Here is a 14,998-nt window from a genome sequence, read left to right as displayed (position 1 = left end):
TCCTTATTTTTAATTCTACCGTTTTCAGAGAATTTATTTAAATAACTCAAATTACACTGAAGTGATTTTTTTAAGTTTCTCATGTTTTTCAGATGTCTGTCTGCCTGTCTGTGTCAACTTTTATTGGAGAAATCATCTCCGAAACTATGTGCTGATTGTTAAATTTTACACGTATGTATTTTAAGAATGTCATGTAGATGGTGGAATGCCAAACCAAATTTGTCTCATCATCTTCACCAACAATTTCATGACGTCACCTCAAAAGTTTGCATGGTAAATGTTATTAAAATTTTCTAAATTAACATATTTCTATACTTTTTGTTGTTTTTTGTCTTCTCTTTATGTCGCTGTTGCAGCTCATTTTTTTTGCATTTTTTTGTTCTGTTTTACTTTTTTTGCGATTATTTTTTGTTATAGATTTTTGTCCTGTTTTCGTCTTTTTTGTGGACTTTTTGTCCTTTGTACTGCCTGAGCGTACGCTGTCGTGTGTTTGTCGTCTGCCTGTGTTTATTTTTATTACACAGAATATCTCCTAAACTACCGGACGGATTGTTGTTTGATCATCCTCACTAACAAATTGTCGATGTTTTATAAATGTTTTATTTTCTTTTTTGTGACCTTTCTTTCGTTTTTCTAGCAATGTCTTACCGTTTTCTTTTTGTCACGTTTTGTAGTCATTTTTTCTTGTTGAATTTTTTCGCCCTGGTTTTCGTCACCTTTTTGTAGCTTTTTTTGTAAACATTTTTTCACTTGTTTTCTGCAGATTTTATCATGTTTTCGTTTTTTTTTCTCCTTTTTTTTGTTGATTTTTTGTTGTATTTGATGTCGTTTTTTTTGACAGTATTTTTTGCATTTTTTGTACCTTTTCCATTATGTTTTTTTGTCACATTTTGTAGTCATCTACTTTTTGTCCTGTTTTTATTTACAGTTTTTTTGTGTCATTTTTTTCGATTTTTGTTATCTTCTTTTTGTTGGGTTTTTTGGCCACTTTCTGTAGTTTTCCTTTTTTTGTTGCATTTTCCTGGCTTTTTTGTTACATTTTTGAATTTTTGTCACTTTTTTGTTGACATTTTTTTTAGTGTTTTCCGTTTTTCACCATATTTTTGCCTTCTGTTTTATTATCGCCATTTTGGAAATCAATAAGTGGAAAATCCAGAAATTGAAACAAAAAATCGAAAAGCTGAAAATTGGAATAAATAACAAAAAATGAGAAATAGAAACAAAAAGTCCAAAAACAGAGAAATTTAAACATTGAAAAATTGAAAAACTGAAATTTCCATAAAGTGAAGAAAGAAAAGGTCAAAAAATTTAAAATCAAAAGATAGATGAATCAAAACTGAAATCTCGAAAATTAGAAACCGAAACATAAAAAATCGAAATATCCAATAATCGAGAAATCGAAAAGTGGGAATTCCAGAAACTGAAACATCAAAAAATCGAAAAATCTAAGAACAGAAAACTCGAAAAATTGAAAAGTGGAAAATGGAAAAATCGATAATTTGAAGCATAAAAAAATAGAAAATTTGAAATTTCGGAAAATTGAAAGAAGGAAAAGTCAAAAAATCAAAAATAGAGACAGAAGAATCAAAATGAAAAATTCCAAAACCGAAATCTCGAAAAACGAGAAATCGTAGCATCAATTAGGAAGTTGGAAAGTCGAAAATCCAGAAATTGAAACATCAAAAAAGTGAAAATTCTAAAATTCAAAAAATCTAAAAACTGAAATTGAAACATAAGAAAATTGAAAAATTGAAATTTCGAAAAATTGCTAAAGGAAAATTTAAAAAATCAAAAATAAAAAGAAAGAAGATTCAAAATCGAGAAAGTGAAACACAAAAAATCGAAAAACTAAAAATTCGAATCATTAAAAAAAATGTTTGCGTTTTCCGTTCCATCATGTTTTTTTCGTTGATTTTTTGGAGTTTTTCTATTTTCTTTTTTATTATCGCCATTTTGGAAATCAAAAAGTGGAAAATCCAGAAATTGAAACAAAAAAATCGAAAACTCTAAAATTTAAAAAATAAAATCTGAGAATTCGAAAAATCGCAAACTGGAAAATTGAAAAATCTAGAAGCTGAAACATAAAAAACTTGAACAACTGCAATTTTGAAAAATTGAAAAAGGAAAAGTCAAGAAATCAAAAATCAAGAGAAAGAAGATTCAAAATCGAGAAACTGAAACAAAAAAAAATCAAATCTGAAAATTCGAATCATTGAAAAAAATTAAAAAACCAAGAAAAATCTAAACTGAAACATTCCAAAACTGAACTCTCGAGAAATGAGAAACCGAAACATCAAAAAATCCAAAAATCCAGAAATCAAAAAATGGAAAATCCACTAATTGAAACATCAAAAAATTTAAAAATCTAAAATTTAAAAAATGTAAAAACTGAAAGCTCCAGAAATCGAAAAGTGGAAAATCGAAAAATCGAGACATTGGAGCATAAAAAAATAGAAAATCTGAAATTTCAAAAAACTGAAAGAAGAAAAAGTCAGAAAATAAAAAATAGTGACAGAAGAATCAAAACTGAAATCTCGAAAACTGGGAAATCGAAACATCAAAAAATCGAAAAATCGGGAAATCGACTTTTGTCCTGTTTTATTTACTTCTTTTTTGTTGCATTTTTCTGGCTTCTTGTTACGTTTTTGTCTGTTTTTCTTACTTTTTTTGTGTTTTCCGTTTCTATCATGTTTTTTCGTTGATTTTTTTGGAGTTTTTCTGTTTTCTTTTTTATTATCGCCATTTTGGAAATCAAAAACTGGAAAATTCAGAAATTGAAACAAAAAAAATCGAAAAATCTAAAATTTAAAAAATGTAAAAACTGAAAACTCTAGAAATCGAAAAGTGGAAAATCGAAAAATCGAGACATTGGAGCATAAAAAAAATCGAAAATCTGAAATTTCGAAAAACTGAAAGAAGAAAAAGTCAGAAAATGAAAAATAGAAAGAAGAATCAAAACTGAAATTTCGAAAAATGGGAAATCAAAACATCAAAAAATCGGGAAATCAACTTTTGTCCTGTTCCTTACTTTTTTTTGTTGCATTTTTCTGACCTTTTGTTACATTTTTTCTGTTTTTGTCACTTTTTTGATTATTTTTTGCGTTTTTCGATCCATCATGTTTTTTTCGTTGATTTTTTGAGTGTTTCTCTTTTCTTTTTTATTATCGCCATTTTGGAAATCAAAAAGTGGAAAATCCAGAAATTGAACCAAATCGAAAAATCTAAAATTTAAAAATCTAAAAACTGAGAATTCGAAAAATCGCAAACTGGAAAATTGAAAAATCGAGGAATTGAAACATAAAAAAACCTGAACAATTGAAATTTCGAAAAATTGAAAAAGGAAAAGTCAAAAAAGTAAAAATCAAGTGACAAGATTCAAAACTGAAACATCGAAAATGAGACATCGAAACAAAAAAATCCAAAAATCCAAAAATCGAAAAGTGGAAAATCCCTAAACTGAAACATTAAAACATAGAAGAATCTAAACTTCGAAAAATCTAAAAACTGAAAACTCAAAAATCGAAAGATCGTGAAATTGAAACAAAAAAAGAATCGAAAATCGAAAGTTCGAATAGTTGAAAAAACGAAAACTTAAAAAATCAAGAATCAAATGATAGAACTGAATTTAAAAGAATAATTTCAAAAGTCGAAAAATCTGAAACTCAAAAAATCGAAGAAATCCAAAAATCCGAAATTCGAAAAATCAAGAAATCGAAGAGTTGAAGAATTCAAACACTGAAAGATTCCAAAAGTGAAATATGGAAAAATGAGAAATCCAAACATATAAAATTGAAAAAACGAGAAATCAAAAAGTTGAAAATGGAATAATCGAAAAATTTAAACAAAAAACCAAAAATTGAAAAATCGTAACATTCAATAAACAAAAAGTCAAAAATTCAAAAATTAAAAGACGAAAAAATCAAAACTGAAAATTCCCAAAATTGTCATCTCGAATGAAAAGAAATCCAAACGTCAAAAAATCGAAAATTCGGAAAATCGAAAAGTGGAAAATCCAGAAATTTGAACATAAAAAAATCGAAAAATCTAACATTTAAAAAATGTAAAAACTGAAACCTCCAGAAATCGAACAGTGGAAAATCGAATAATCGAGACATTGGAGCATAAAAAAATCGAAAAACTGAAAAAAGAAAAAGTCAAAAAATAAAAAATAGTGACAGAAGAATCAAAACTGAATCTCGAAAAATGGGAAATCGAAACATCAAAAAATCGAAAAATCGGGAAATCCACTTTTGTCCTGTTTTATTTACTTCTTTTTTGTTGCATTTTTCTGGCCTTTTGTTACATTTTTTTTTGTTTTTGTCGCTTTTTTGATTATTTTTTGCGTTTTTCGTTCCACCATGTTTTTTTCGTTGATTTTTTAGAGTTTTTCTGTTTTCTTTTTTATTATCGCCATTTTGGAAATCAAAAAGTGGAAAATCCAGGAATTGAAACAAAAAAAATCGAAAACTCTAAAATTTAAAAAAGTCAAAAATCAAAAATCAAGAGAAAGAAAAATCGAAACTGGAAAATTACAATTCTGAAATCTCAAAAAATGAGAAACCGAAACATCGAAAAATCGAAAAATCAAAAAAAGTCCAGGAGCTGTTTTCTGAGGTATTTTTGCTTTTTTCTACATTTTTAATTCTGTTTTCTTTTTTCGCCTTTTTTGTAATAGACTTTTTGTCCTAATTTTATTTAATTTTTGTGTTCTTTTTCTGTCGATTCTTCTTTTTTGCTGGGTTTTTTGGTCACTTTTTTGTTACATTTTTGTCTGTTTTGTCACTTTTTAGTTGAGTTTTTTAGCGTTTTTCGTATTTCGCGATATCTTTTTGGTTTTTATTTTTTTATGGATTTTGTTCTGTATTTTCGCCTTATTTCTAGAATTTTTGTCCTTTTCACTTCGTGAACGTAAACTAAGAATAATCGTAATGTTGTTAATTTTAATTTTTTTAGTAACCACCATTTAAATTTTTGAAAATAACATACTCTTGTGTTTGTGGTTTATGAATCCGCCTTGAGGTTTTACCCTAGACATCCAATTTTTTCCTTAGACGGTGACTGTTAATACCTATTTTTTTTTTTTAATTTAAGCGGCATTTGTTGGACTGTACTACAAGTACAAGGGAAGCTCTGTCTACCAACATAACACCAATTTTTTTAATAACGAATAATCTCCATCTGTAATTCTAACTCATTCACTTACTACTTCTTATTCTGGTTTTTATCCTACTTGAGAATCTTCTCAGCGTCCAGGTATTGTGTACGATATCATTTTAGTCCTATTTTAATAACGATCTTAAATCCGTAAAATATATAGTAGGTTTCGTTAAAAAAGTGTATTTAAAAATGGTGTTCCACTGCTAGATTTTTAGGGCAAATATAAGAATAATAATCGAGAGTTCATACAATATTTTTAAACTTCAATAAATTAGGATTTTTTAATTAGGGAGGTTTAGATCTGAACGTTTTTCTTCGAACAAAAATTGACACCTGAGCATCTTCTCAGTGCCCACGTACATTTCGCACTATCCACTACATTTCCCCCGTCTTTCCGACACAAAGGAAAATCAAAACATTTTCTCCCCTCGCCAGTGTTTCTATACCTCGTAACCCATCCACCAAACTCCGACTTATTACCATTTACCAGCAAAAACCCACCAACATCGGCCGCAAAATCTGTATGAAATAAAAACTTTATTGCCACCGCAACTGTTCCCGTATAAATTTCGCGAAAACGCTCTTGAGAGAAAATTGATTTAGCATGTAAAGGAACTGCACCACCCACAATACGGAGCGACGCTCGCTTAGCAAATAAATTCGAACAGAACAATCTCGTTATGTTTATTGCCTGGCTTATTTTTCCTGGTCACGTTATATCGACTATAAATAATTTTAGTGGGGGGACATTCGAGAGCGTAATTATCGGAGGAAAGTCGCCGCGAACGTCGACAGCGGCAGGATTCGTGAATTATTCACCGGTTCAGATTTTCTATTAGTTTGTATATTTAGTTAACGATTTATCGTAAAAATAGAAGATTTTCGTGTAATTGTTCACGACTGACATGGCAGAAGCGCTTATCGATCTAGTTAAACATTAAATTTTAGTTTGGACGGGGAACACGGTCGCATGTTTATGGAGCAGGCGAGTCGTGAAAAACGAATTTATTCTTTAGGAGACGAGTTTTAGCGTTTAGTGAAAAAATTGGTCGAAGGTTGTTTCGACAAGACTTCGCTTGGTCCTTACGTTTTAACAAGTGATGGCATAATGCGTTCGAACGATAGACGGTGGCGGACTGTGGGTAATGCAAATTTAATTCGTTAATGAATTCACAAAAACAAGCTCATCAAGAATTATAAATAATATATAGTGTCGTTAAAAAAAATTGGATGTCGTAGACGAACAAAAAATATATAGGTTGTCAAAACACGAATAACAATTCGCAAAATTAATTTTTTTTATTTTTTAAAGAAGCGAGATTTTTTGATTTGTACAAGGAGCGAAGGAAGTCCTGTTGAAATAACCTTCCATATCATTTTTGAATATTTTTGAAACTTCAAATATTTTTATTCTTTTCAATTGTATACATCTAAAAATTTACCAACTACATATATTGTTAGAATTATAAATTTTTGAGAGCTTCAGAATCTTCAATAATTTTACAAAAGTGTAAAGATCATCTAAAATTTGACAGCAATTTTCGGTCAATTGAACCAATTTTAACCATTTTCTTGAAAATTTTCAAAAATTTTGAATTCATTTTTCGTGTTTATTGGAACAGATATCCCGACAGCGATTTCAGATTTGTAACTGGTGGAACATAATATACGGTTTTACACCAATTTTCAGTCGATTGTACCCATTTTAGCATTTTTTTGAAAATTTTTTGGAAATTTTGTTTTCACTTTTCGTGTTTATTGAAACATATCCTAACGGCGATTTCATATTTGTATCTGATGAAAGATTATCTAGAATTTGGCACAAATTTTCCGTCGATTGAATCAATTTTAAGCATTTTTTGGAACATTTTTGAATCATATTTTAATTGTATTTAAATAGATGTCGCGAAGACGATTTCGGTTTTGAAATTGGCATTGTACAAATTTTTAATTCACTTTTCGTGTTTATTGAAATAAATATCGTGACAACGATTTCAGATTTGTATCTGGTGGAAGGTTATCCACAAACTGGCACCAATTTTCAGTCGATTGAGACGTTTTTAACCATTTTTTTGAAAAATTTTGGAAATTTTGAAATCATATTTTAATTTTATTTCAATAGATGTCGCGAAGACGATTTCGGTTTTGTAATTGGCATTGTACAATTTGACACCAATTTCTAGTGGACTGAACAGATTTTAACCTTTTTTTTTGGACAATTTTTGAAAATTTTGAAATCTCTTTTCCTGTTTACTGAAACGTCCCGACAGAGATTTGAAATTTGTATCTGATGAAAGATTATCTAAAATTTGACAGCAATTTTCGGTCGATTGAACAAGTTTTAACAATTTTTTTGTAAAATTTTCTAAATTTTGAATTTACTTTTCGTCTTTATTGGAACAGATACTCCGACAGCATTTCACATTTGTAACTGGCGGAAGATAATACACAATTTTACATCAATTTTTAGCCGATCGAACCCATTTTAGCCATTTTCTTGAAAAATTTTTGGAAATTTTGATTTCACTTTTCGGGTTTATTGAAACAGATATCGTGACGATGATTTTTGAATTGTAACTGGTGGAAAATTATTTACAAACCGGCACCACTTTTCAGTGGATTGAGCCGATTTTAACCTTTTTTTTTATTTTAGAAATTTTGAAATCATATTTTACTTTTATTTGAGTAGATGCCGTGATGATGATTTCGGATTTGTAATTAGTGGAAGATTATCTACAAATTGGTACCAATTATCAGTGAATTGAGCCAATTTTAACTATTTCTTTGAAAACTTTTGGAAATTTTGGAATCATATTTTAGTTTTCTTTCAACAGATGATGTGAAGACGGTTTCGGATTTGTAATTGGCGCAAGAGGATCTACAATTTGACACCAATTTTCGGTCGATTGGACCAATTTTAACCACTTTTTTGGAAAATTTTCAAAAATTTTGAATTCGCTTTTCGTGTTTATTGGAACAGATATCCTGACAGAGATTTCAGATTTCTAAATGGCGGAAGATAATATACAGTTTTACACCAACTTTCAGTCGATTGAACCCAATTTTGCCAATTTTATTGAAAAGTTTTCGGAAATTTTGACTTCACTTTTCGTGTTTATTAAAACAGATATCGCGACGGTTATTTCAAATTTGTAATTGGCGGAAGATTGCCAACAATTTGACACCAATTTCCGGTCGACTGAACAAATTTTAACCATTATTTTGGAAAATTTTTGAAAATGTTTAATTCGCTTTTCGTATTTATTATCGTGACGCCGTTTTCAGATTTGTGAACATTTTCTAGAAATTGGCATCAATTTTCAGCGAATTGAGCCAATTTTTACCATTTTTTTGAAAAATTTTGGAAATTTTAAAATCATATTTTTCTTTTATTTGAGTAGATGCCGTGCTGACGATTTCGGATTTGTAATTAGAGAAGAGTATCTACAATTTGACGCCAATATTTAGTGGATTGAACAGATTCTAACCATTTTTTTTTTGGAAAATTTTTGAAAATTCTGAAATCTCTTCTCTTGTTTATTGAAACATCCCGACAGCGATTTGAAATTCGTATCTGATGAAAGATCATCTAAAATTTGACAGCAATTTTCGGACGATTCAACTAATTTTAACAATTTTTTTGTAAAATTTTCAAAATTTTGAATTCACTTTTCGTCCTTTTTGGAACAGATACCCTGACAGCATTTCAAATTTGTAACTGGCGGAAGATAATACACAGTTTTACATCAATTTTCAGCCGATCAAACCCATTTTAGCCATTTTTTTGAAAAATTTTTGGAAAGTTTGATTTCACTTTTCGGGTTTATTGAAACAGATATCGTGACGGCGATTTCGGATTTGTAATTGGCGGAAGATTATCTACAATTTGACACCAATTTTCAGTGGATATAGCCAGTTTTAACCATTTTTTTTTAATTTTGGAAATTTTGGAACCATATTTTAATTTTATTTCAATAGATATCTTGAAAACGAATTCGGAATTGTAACTGGCGGAAGAAAATCTACAGTTTGACAACAATTTTCAGTGGATTGAACCGATTTCAACCATTTTTTTGGAAAATTTTCAAAAATTTTGAATTCACTTTTCGTATTTGTTGGAACAGATATCCTGACAACGATTTCAGATTTGTAACTGGCAAAGGATAATATACAGTTTTACACCAATTTTCAGTCAACTCAACCCATTCTAACCATTTATTTTGAAAAATTTCTGGAAATTTTAATTTCAATTTTCGTTTTTATCGAAACAGATATCGTAACGGTGATTTCGAATTTGTAGTTGTCGGAAGATTATCCACAATTTGACATCAATTTTCGGTCGACTGAACGAATTTTAATCATTTTTTGGAAAATTTTCAATGCGTTTTTCGTTTTTATTGAGCCAGATGTCGTGACGACGATTTCAGATTTGTCACTGGTGGAAGATTATCTGCAAATTAACCCCAAATTTCAATGGATTGAGCCAATTTTAACTATTTTTTTGAAAAATTTTTGAAATTTCGAAGTCATATTTTCCTTTTATTTCAATAGATGCCACCAAAACCATTTCGGATTTGCAATTAGCGGAAGAGTATTTACAATTTGACACCAATTTTCAGTGGATTGAACAAATTTTAACCATTTTTTTGGAAAATTTTCAAAAATTTTTAATTCACTTTCGGTGTTTATTGGAACAGAGATCCGGACAGCGATTTCAAATTTGTTACTGGCGGAAGATTATATACAGTTTTACACCAATTTTCAGTCGATTGAACCCATTTTAGCCATTTTTTTAACATTTTAGGAAATTTTGTTTTCACTTATCGTGTTTATTGAAACAGATATCATGACGGCGATTTCGAATTTGTAATTGATGGAAGATTATCCACAATTTGACACCAATTTTCGGTCGACTGAAATTTTAACCATTTTTTACTGAAAATTTTTGAAAATTTTTATTTCACTCTTGGTATTTATTGAACAAGATATCGTGACGACGATTTCAGATTTGTAAGTGGTGGAAGATTATCAACAAATTGGCACCAATTTTAAGTAGATTGAGCAAATTTTAACCATTTTTTTGAAACATTTTGGAAATTTTGGAAACATATTTTACTTTTATTTCAACAGATGTCGCCAAGACGATTTCGGTTTTATAATTGGCATTGTAGAATTTGATACCAATTTTCAGGGGACTGAACAGATATAACCTTTTTTTTTGGAAAATTTTTGAAAATTTTCAATTCAATTTTCGTGTTTATTGAAACAGATATCGTGACGACGATTTCAGATTTTTAATTGGTGGAAGATTATCAACAAACTGGCACCAATTTTCAGTGGATTGAACCATTTTTTTTGAAAAATTTTGGAAATTTTGAAATCATATATTAATTTTATTTCAATACCTAGATGTCGCGTAGACGATTTCGGTTTTGTAATTGACAGTGTACAATTTGACACGATTTTCAGTGGATTGAACAGATTTTAACATTTTTTTTTGGAAAATTTTTGAAAATTTTGAAATCACTTTTCGTGTTTATTGAAAAATATCCCGACACCGATTTAAAATTTGTATCTGATGAGAGATTATCTAAAATTTGACACCAATGTTAGGTCGATTGAACAAATTTTAACCTTTTTTTTTAATTTTTGAAAATTTTTAATTCACTTTTCGTCTTTATTGAACCAGATATCGTGACGACGATTTCAAATTTGTAACTGGTTTAGGATTATCTAAAAATTGGTATCAATTTTCAGTGGATTGAGCGGATTTTAACCGTCTTTTTGAAACATTTTGGAAATTTTGAAATCATATTTTAATTTTGTTTCAATTGATGCCGCGAAGACTATTTCGGTTTTATAATTGGCATTGTACAATTTGACACCAATTTTCAGTGGATTGAACAGATTTTAACCTTTTTTTTGGAAAATTTTTGAAAATTTTGAAATCACTTTTCGTGTTTATTGAAAAATATCCCGACACCGATTTGAAATTTGTATCTGATGAGAAATTATCTAAAATTTGACACCAATTTTAAGTCCATTGAACAAATTTTAACCTTCTTTTTTGAAAATTTTTGAAAATTTTTAATTCACTTGTCGTGTTTATTGAAACAGATATCGTGACGACGATTTCAGATTCGTAACTGGTGGAAGATTATCTACAAATTGGCACCAATTTTCTGTGGATTGAGCCAATTTTAATAATTTTTTTTGAAAAATTTTGGAAATTTTGGAATCATATTTTCATTTAATTTCAATAGATGTCGTAAAGGCGAATTCGGCTTTGCAATTGGCGGAAGAATTATCTACAAATTTACCAAATTTTCAGTGGATTGGACCGATTTTAACCATTTTTTTTTTTTGGAAAATTTTTTGAAATTTTGAAATCAATTTTCATGCTTATTGAAACATATCCCGACAGCGATTTGAAATTTGTATGTGATGAAATATTATCTAAAATTTGAGAGCAATTTTCGGTCGATTGGATCAATTTTAACCATTTTTTTGAAAAATTTTCAACAATTTTGAATTCACTTTTCGTGATTATTGGAACAGATATCCTGACAGCGATTTCAGATTTGTAACTGGCGGAAGATAATATACAGTTTTACACCAACTTTCAGTCGATTGAACCCAATTTAGCAATTTTTTTGAAAAATTTTTCGAAATTTTGACTTCACTTTTCGTGTTTATTGAAACAGATATCGTGACGGCGATTTCGGATTTGTAATTGGCGGAAGATTACCAACAATTTGACACCAATTTCCGGTCGACTGAACCAATTTTAACCATTTTTTTGGAAAATTTTTGAAAATGTTTAATTCACTTTTCGTATTTATTATCGTGACGCCGATTTCAGATTTCTGAATGTTGAAACATTATCTAGAAATTGGCACCAATTTTCAGCGAATTGAGCCAATTTTTACCATTTTTTTGAAAAATTTTGGATTTTGAAATCATATTTTACTTTCATTTGAGTAGATGCCATGTTGACGATTTCAGATTTGTAATTAGCGGAAGAGTATCTACAATTTGACGCCAATCTTTAGTGGATTGGACAGATTCTAACCATTGTTTTTTTGGAAAATTTTTGAAAATTTTGAAATCTCTTCTCCTGTTTATTGAAACATCCCGACAGCGATTTGAAATTCGTATCTGATGAAAGATTATCTAAAATTTGACAGCAATTTTCGGACGATTTAACTAATTTTAACAATTTTTTTGGAAAATTTTCAAAATTTTGAATTCACTTTTCGTCCTTATTGGAACAGATATCCTGACAGCATTTCAAATTTGTAACTGGCGGAAGATAATACACAGTTTTACATCAATTTTCAGCCGATCAAACCCATTTTAGCCATTTTTTTGAATTTTTGATTTCACTTTTCGGGTTTATTGAAACAGATATCGTGACAGCGATTTCGGATTTGTAATTGGCGGAAGATTATCTACAATTTGACACTAATTTTCAGTGGATATAGCCAGTTTTAACCATTTTTTTGAAAAATTTTGGAAATTTTGGAACCATATTTTAATTTTATTTCAATAGATATCTCGAAAACGAAATCGGATTTATAATTGGCGGAAGAAAATCTACAGTTTGACACCAATTTTCAGTGGATTGAACGGATTTTTACCATTTTTCGTTGGAGAATTTTTGAAAATTTTTAATTCACTTTTCGTGTTTGTTGAAACATATCCCGACGGCGATTTCAAATTTGTATCTGATGAAAAATTATCTTAAATTTGACAGCAACTTTCCGTGGATTGAACCGATTTTAACCATTTTTTTAGAAACTTTTCAAAAATTTTGAGTTAACTTTTCGTATTTATTGGAAGAGATATCTTGACAACGATTTCAGACTTGTAACTGGCAGAGGATAATATACAGTTTTACACCAATTTTGAGTCAATTCAACCCATTCTAGCCATTTTTTTGAAAAATTTTTGGAAATTTTGTTTTCACTTCTCGAATTTAGTCAAACAGATATCATGACGGCGATTTCGGATATGTAATTGGGGGAAGATTATCTACAATTTGACACCAATTTCCAGCGGATTGAACCGATTTTAGCCATTTTTTTTTTTAATTTTGAAAATGTTGGAATAATATTTTGCTTTTATTTCAACAGATGTCGTGAAGACAATTTGGGATTTGTAACTGGCGGCAGAGTATCTACAATTTGACACCAATTTCCAGTGGATTGAACCTATTTCAACCATTTTTTTGGAAAATTTTGAAAGTTTCTAAAATACTTTTCGTGTTTATTGGGCCATATTCTGACGGCGATTTCATATTTGTATCTGACGAAAGATTATCTAGAACTTGGCATAAATTGTCCATCGATTGAAACAATTGTAACCACTTTTTTTGGGAAATTTTTGAAAATTTTTAATTCACTTTTCGTGTTTATTGAAACATATCCCGACGGCCATTTCAAATTTGTATCTGATGAAAAATTATCTTAAATTTGACAGCAATTTTCGGTGGATTGAACCGATTTTAACCATTTTTTTGGAAAATTTTCAAAAATTTTGAATTCACTTTTCGTGTTTATTGGAACAGATATCCTGACAACGATTTCAGATTTGTAACTGTCACAGGATAATACACAGTTTCACACCAATTTTCAGTCAATTCAACCCATTGTACCCATTTTTTGAAAAATTTTTGGAAATTTTGTTTTCACTTTTCGTGTTTATTGAAACAGATATCATGACGGCGATTTCGGATTTGTAATTGGCGGGAGATTATCTACAATTTGACACCAATTTTCAGTGGATAGAGCAAGTTTTAACCATTTTTTTTTAATTCTGAAAATTTTGGAATAATATTTCACTTTTGTTTCAACAGATGTCGTGAAGACGATTTCGGATTTGTAATTGGCAGACGAGTATCTACAAGTTGACACCAATTTCCAGCGGATTGAACCAATTTTAACCATTTTGTTGGAAAATTTTTGAAAACTTCTAAAATACTTTTCGTGTTTATTGAAACATATTCTGGCGGCGATTTCATATTTGTATCTGATGAAAGATTATCTAGAATTTGGCACCAATTTTCCGTCGATTGAGTCAATTTTAACCATTTTTTTCTGAAATTTTTGAAAATTTTTAATTCATTTTTCGTGTTTATTGAAACATATCCCGACGGAGATTTCAAATTTGTGTCTGATGAAAAAGTATCTAAAATTTGACAGCAATTTTCGGTGGATTGAACCAATTTGAACCATTTTTTTGGGAAATTTTTGAAAATTTTTAATTCATTTTTCGTATTTACTGAATTTGAGATTTGAGATTTGTAACTGCCGAATGATTATCGACAATTTGGCAGCAATTTTCGGTCGATTGAACCGATTTGACCATTTTTTTGGGAAATTTTTGAAATTTTTATTTTAGAATTCTCTCTTCATACGTAATTTTGTTCATTTCATGACAAATTATAGTTGGTTTTAATATCGCATTTAGATTAAGTACGACCTGTGATAATCCAATCCCATTAATCTTCCCCGACATCCCTAATTATCCCCGATCCGATAAGCCAATCACGTGCCGCTCTCCGGAACCGCCCGACGAAAATTGCGAGTAAATCCGGCGCCGCCACTTGATCACGTCGAGCGTTGGAAGACTCACCTTTTATCCGTCTAAGCTCCGCCGAAAGACATGGCCGATATCCTCTTTTCGCCTAGTCGGAGATCCCTCGGGGATTCACACAACACTCCGCCACTGGACGCCCGGCTAGCATTCTCCCGACACACGAATAAACGCGCAACACAAGGAGGCGCCGATGAACAACCTGAAACAAGAACAACAATTACTGGATGAGGGGCGATAGGTG

General features: G+C 29.9%; 1 protein-coding gene across 1 annotated transcript in view; it reads right to left on the bottom strand.

Moving 5' to 3' along the window:
• LOC135140472 (synaptotagmin-7) overlaps nt 1–14,998 on the bottom strand; it is a 905,289-nt gene that overhangs the window by 822,247 nt on the left and 68,044 nt on the right. The window contains exon 2 of the mRNA XM_064071035.1: nt 14,794–14,956. The gene's annotated coding sequence lies outside the window, so the exon portion shown is untranslated. The remainder of the gene's footprint in view (nt 1–14,793; nt 14,957–14,998) is intronic.

The sequence above is a fragment of the Zophobas morio genome, unplaced genomic scaffold (genome assembly GCF_036711695.1).
Source record: "Zophobas morio isolate AGI-343-1 ecotype UQ-CSIRO unplaced genomic scaffold, CSIRO_AGI_Zmor_V1 ptg000040l, whole genome shotgun sequence".
In the NCBI taxonomy this organism is placed as follows: domain Eukaryota; kingdom Metazoa; phylum Arthropoda; class Insecta; order Coleoptera; family Tenebrionidae; genus Zophobas; species Zophobas morio.
This window is presented reverse-complemented; position numbering and strand designations above follow the sequence as displayed.